The sequence below is a fragment of the Saimiri boliviensis genome, chromosome 7 (assembly GCF_048565385.1).
Source record: "Saimiri boliviensis isolate mSaiBol1 chromosome 7, mSaiBol1.pri, whole genome shotgun sequence".
In the NCBI taxonomy this organism is placed as follows: Eukaryota; Metazoa; Chordata; class Mammalia; order Primates; family Cebidae; genus Saimiri; species Saimiri boliviensis.
Window position 1 is genome coordinate 68,649,287 of NC_133455.1, and position 6,000 is coordinate 68,655,286.

The 6,000-nt window shown below is 44.6% G+C and overlaps 1 protein-coding gene across 6 annotated transcripts in view; it reads right to left on the reverse strand.

The window, feature by feature from the left end:
* LOC101033438 (cyclic AMP-dependent transcription factor ATF-7) overlaps nt 1-506 on the reverse strand; it is a 114,119-nt gene extending 113,613 nt beyond the window's left edge. For 3 of the 6 annotated variants that reach the window (XM_074402688.1, XM_074402686.1, XM_039472072.2), the window contains exon 1: nt 375-506. The gene's annotated coding sequence lies outside the window, so the exon portion shown is untranslated. The other 3 variants (XM_003939239.4, XM_074402687.1, XM_074402685.1) reach the window with 3 other exon arrangements.
* Between the last annotated feature and the right edge of the window lie 5,494 nt (nt 507-6,000).

The window sequence follows — 6,000 nt, forward strand, 5'->3', positions numbered from 1 at the left end:
CCCCTCTCCTTGCCACGCCCTGCACCCCCCGGGGCTACTTACCCCAAGTTCTCCCCACACTTCAAGTCTCTGGCCCCGCCTTCCCCCCCAAAGGAAGGAGGCGGGAGTAGAGAGAGAAGAGGGGCGGCGCTCGGCAAGGAAAAAGCGATCTCCCATTAGCGCTCATCGCCGCCAATCGAGGCTTCCTTCTCCCCCATTGGTCGGCTTTGGCCTATGCCCCACCCTCTTCCTCAGACAGGGCCCGGCCACCGCCTCAGCGCCCCCGTCCAACACACACTGGGAGGGGAGACCCCAGCCCGGAACGCTGGGACTGGCCAGAGTTGAAAGGGAGACTCCCGTCAGATCATGGACTAGCTAATGTTAAAAGTACTTACCGGCTGGTAGCTCCGTTGCCTCCCGCCTGCCCGCACTCTGTCCTACAATCTACCTCCAGCTCCTTCTTTCCCCCCTCGGCGGAGCGGATACTTTCCTCCCGTCCGGCCAGGCGCGCTCAACTCTCGCGAGAAATCGTGCGGCCGGGGGGAAGGGCGAGATCCGCGGGGGCTGAGTTGGAAAGTGGCCGAGAGGCGGGGCTCTAGGAAAAGAAGGGGCCGGGCTTATTGTGGGCAGGGCTAGGGAGGGAGACTGAGTGAGTGCAGTACACACAGGTCACACGTGTTCGGCTGCAGAGTCTAGCGGGGGAAAAAAGGGAAAAAGGAGAGGCTCTTTACAGGTGCCTGTAGTGGTGGTTATTACTATCTTTCAGAGTCATCGCTTCCTTAACGGCAAAGTAATTTAAAATACCCTTAGCCCTAGAAATGAAGTCCAGGTATAGACAAAGCAATCCACCTGCAAAGCAATTATAACACCACCATTTTCCTAGCCCTATTGCCTTGGGTGAAAAGCTTCTCTGAGTCTCTGTACAATGGGACTAGCAATCTCATTTTATTCTTTTTTTTTTTTTTTTTAATAATTTGAGACGGCCCAGGATGGTTGGCCAGGATGGTCTCGATCTCTTTATCCCGTGATCCGCCCGCCTCGGCCTCCGAAAGTGATGGGATTACAGGCGTGAGCCACAGCGCCCGGCCTCATTTTATTCAAATAGTTGTAATGATCAAATGAGATACATGAAACTGCTTAGGGATTTTTTTAAATTACTATATTATTCAGCAAATATTTTCACAAAACATAGGGCATACTACGTGCAAAGCATTGTTCTAAGCATGGAGTTAAGGAGTTACCAACCCAGGTAGAATTTATATTTGAATGGGGAAGGGGAGACAGTTAAAAAGCCAATAAACACAAATGTTTCAAATAGTGAAAAGTGCTTCAGGATAATGAGACAGAAAGTGACTGGGAGTGGGGAAGAAGCTTAGTAGTGTTCGAGAGAAGACCTCTTTGAGGAAGTAACACTTAAATGAGGAGTTGAATTATGACAAGATAGCCTTGGGAAGATTTTGGGGGAAATATCAAATGCAAAGTCTGTATTCAAAAATGTATATGTCTTGCTCAAGACAAACCAGGAAAAGAAAAAAAAAAAAAAAAAACAGGCTGAGCGCAGTGATTCATGCCTGTAATCCCAATACTGGTAGGCTGAGGCAAGAGGACTGCCTGAGCCCAGGAATTTGAGACCAGCCTGGGCAACATGGCGAAACATCACCTCTACAAAAAATACAAAATTAGCCGGGCATGATGGCCTGTGCTTGTAGTACCAGCTATTTTGGGGGCTAAGTGGGAGGATCGCTTGAGCCCAGGAGGTTGAGGTTGCAGTGAGCCCAGATGAGGCCACCACACACCAGCCTGGGCAACAGAGTGAAACCTGTCTCGATAAATAAATAAATAAATTTCTTAAAATTTAACAAATTGTAGTTGACTTAAAATTTTTTTTAATTTAAAAAAATTATATACTAATCAGCTTAGAGAAGATACTTAAAATATTATCCATGAACTTTCTGTTCTCTCCTTTTGCAGCTTTATGTTACTAAACTGTCTGAACTTTCTGCCTAGCATCTTATCCATCTTCACATCACCCTCTGAGAGGTAGGAAGAATCTACCTAGATAGAAAAGGTGAAATGGGTGTAGGTTCACTTTCTTGTGTAGTGAATTGGGAAAAGTTGAGAGGCATCTTGGTTTCCCAACTACTCTCCCCTAAAACAATTCCTACCTAAAAGAATACAATGGTGGAAACACACCTTAAATATGTAAGAAAAATTTACATGTTGGTCAGGCGCGGTGGCTCATGCCTGTAATCCCAGCTACTTGGGAGGCTGAGGCAGGAGAATCTCTTGAACCTGGGAGGCAGCGGTTGCAGTGAACTGAGATCGAACTACTGCATTTCAGCCTGGGCGACAGAGCAAGACTCTGTCTAAAAAATAATAATAAAAATAAAAATAGCTGGGCGCAGTGGCTCAAGCCTGTAATCCCAGCACTTTGGGAGGCCGAGGCGGGTGAATCACAAGGTCAAGAGCTCGAGACCATCCTGGTCAACAAGGTGAAACCCCATCTCTACTAAAAATACAAAAAATTAGCTGGGCATGGTGGTGCGTGCCTGTAATCCCAGCTACTCAGGAGGCTGAGACAGGAGAATTGCCTGAACCCAGGAGGCAGAGGTTGCGATGAGCCGAGATCGTGCCATTGCACTCCAGCCTGGGTAACAAGAGCGAAACCCCATCTCAAAAAATAATAATAATAATAAAATAAAAATAAAAATAAAAAATAAAAATAAATCAGAGGGAAAATAATTCTACACATCATGCTGGAACAATTGGCTATGACCGTATACATTCAATAGCTAATATTTATAGATTTTACTATGTTCCAGGTACTATTCTAAGTGGGTTGTTTTTTCTTTTTCTTTTTCTTTTTTCTTTTTTTTTTTTTTTGGCAGGGTCTCCCTCTGTTGTCCGGGTTGGAGTGCAGTGACATGATCACTGCTCACTGCATCCTCAAACTCCCAGGCTCAAGCACTCCTCCCACCTCAGCATCCCAAGTAGCTGGGACTACAGGTAATTGCCACCATGTCCAGATGATTTTTCAATTTTTTTTTGTAAAGGCTAGTCTCGATCGAGACCATCCTGGTCAACATGGTGAAACCCCGTCTCTACTAAAAATACAAAAAATTAGCTGGGCATGGTGGCACGTGCCTGTAATCCCAGCTACTCAGGAGGCTGAGGCAGGAGAGTTGCCTGAACCCAGGAGGCGGAGGTTGCGGTGAGCCAAGATCACGCCATTGCACTCCAGCCTGGGTAACAAGAGCAAAACTCCGTCTCAAAAAAACAAACAAAAAAAAAAAGGCTAGTCTCAACTATGTTGCCCAGGCTGGTCTTGACCTCCTGGACTCAAGTGATCCTCTCACCTCGGCCTCCCGAAGTGCTGGGATTACAAAGTATGAGCCTCTGTGCCTGGCCTATTTTATTTTACATGTATTACTTTTCCCCCTATTTTACTATGAGCAGTATCTCCAACCCATCTCTCTTCCCTAAACTGCAGACTAATATCTCCAAAAGAAATCCACTTAGATGTCTGTTAGGTATTTCAGAGTTACCATATCCAAAACAGAATTTCTCCTTTCTCCCTTACATGTACCCTTTTTCCAGTCTTCCCAACTTAGTAAATAAAAGATACTTCTGTTGGGCTGGGCACGGTGGTGGCTAACACCTGTAATCCCAGCACTTTGGGAAGCAGAGGTGGGCAGATCACCTAAGATCAGGAGTTTGAGACCAGCCTGGCCAACATGGTGAAACCCTGTCTCTACTAGAAATACAAAAACTAGCCTGGCATGGTGGTGGGTGCCTGTAATCCCAGCTACTGAAGAGGCTGAGGCAGAAGAATCACTTGAACTGGGGAGGTGGAGGTTGCAATGAACTGAGATGGTGCCACTGCACTCCAGCCTGGGTGACAGAGTGAGACTTTATTTCAAAAAAAGAAAGAAAAGATACCTCTGTTGTTCCTGTTGTATTTTTTAAATTGATATACAATTTACATACCATAAAACTCACCTTTTTAAAGTGTATAATTCCTGATTTTTGCCATAGTTACAAAGTTATGTAACAAAACAATTACCACTCTCTAATTCTAGAATATATTCATTACCCAAAAAGAAACCTCATACTAACAGTCCCTCTTCATTTACCCCTGGAAACCATGTCTACTTTCTCCCTCTATGGATTTGCCTACTGTGAACATTTTATATAAATGGAATCATATACTATGTTGCCTTTTGTGTTGCCCAGGTTGGAGTGCAGTGGCATGATCGCTGCACTCGACCTCCCAGGCTCAATCAACCTCCCACCTCAACATCCCCAGTAGCTTGGATTACAGGTACCTGCTTCCATGCTTAGCTGATTTTTAGCTAATTTTTTTTTTTACATTATTTAACAGTGTTTTCAAGGTTCTTGTTGTAGCATACATTAGTACTTCATTTCATTTATGGCAGAATGATAGTCCATTGAATGGATATACCACATTTTGATTATCTATTTGTTAGTTGATGGCCATTTGGGTTGTCTTCACTTTGGAGCTTGTATTAGTCCATTTTCACACTGCTGATACAGACATACCTGAGACTGGGCAATTTGCAAAAGAAAGAGGTTTAATGGACTTACAGTTCCACATGGCTGCAGAGACCTCACAATCATGGTGGAAGGCATATCTCACATGACAGCAGGTAAGAGGAGAGAGCTTGTGCAGGGAAACTCCCCACCTCCTTTTTTTTTTTTTTTTTTTTTTTGTTGAGATAGAGTTTTGTTCTTGTTGCCCAGGCTGGAGTGCAATGGTGCCATCTCACCTCACTGTAACCTCTACCTACCAGGTTCAAGCAATTCTCCTGCCTCAGCCTCCCGAGTAGCTGGGATTACAGGCACCTGCCACAACACTGGCTAATTTTTTGTGTTTTTAGTAGAGACAGGGTTTGTTTTTTGTTTTTTTTTTTTGTTTTTGTGATGGAGTTTCGCTCTTGTTACCCAGGCTGGAGTGCAATGGCACGATCTCGGCTCATCGCAACCTCCGCCTCCTGGGTTCAAGCAATTCTCCTGCCTCAGCCTCCTGAGTAGCTGGGATTACAGGCACGCGCCACCACGCCCAGCTAGCTTTTTGTATTTTTAGTAGAGACGGGGTTTCACCATGTTGACCAGGATGGTCTCGATCTCTCGACCTCGTGATCCACCTGCCTCGGCCTCCCAAAGTGCTGGGATTACAGGCTTGAGCCACCGTGCCCGGCCGAGACAGGGTTTTACCATGTTGGGCAGGCTGGTCTCGAACTCCTGACCTCAGGTGATCCACCCACTTTTGCCTCCCAAAGTGCTGGGATTATAGGCATGAGCCACTGCACCCAACTGGGAAACTCCTCTTTTTAAAGCCATGAGATCATGTGAGACTTATTTGCTATCAGCAAAATAGCACAGGAAAGACCTGCCTTCATGATTCAATTACCTCCTACCAGGTCCCTCCCACAATATGTGGGAATTCAAGATGAGATTTGGGTGGGGACACAGCCAAACTATATCAGAGCTATTATGAATAATATTGTCTTGAATGTCTATGTACAAGTTTTTATGTTTGCTTTCAATTCTCATGGTACACATCCAGGAGTATATTGCTGGGTCATATGTTTAACTTTTTGCAAAACTGCCAAAGTTTTCCACAGCGTTGCACCATTTTATATTCCTACCAGCAATGTGCGAAGGTTCTAATGTCTCCACATCATCACCAACACTTTTATTGTTCATCGTTCAGATTTTAGCCATCCTAGTGAATGTGAAATTATATCTCATTGTGGCTTTGATTTACATTTCCCTAATGACTAATAATGTTGAGCATTTTTTCATTTACCTATTGGTCATTTATACATCTTTGGTTAAATGGCTATTCAAATCCTTTTTCCAAAATTTGTAATTGGGTTATTTTCTTTTTATTGTTTTATTTGTTTGTTTTTTGAGACAGGGTCTCGCTCTGCTACTCAGACTGGAGTGCAGTGGCATGATCTTAGCTCACTGCAACCTCTGCCTCCCAGGCTCAAGTGA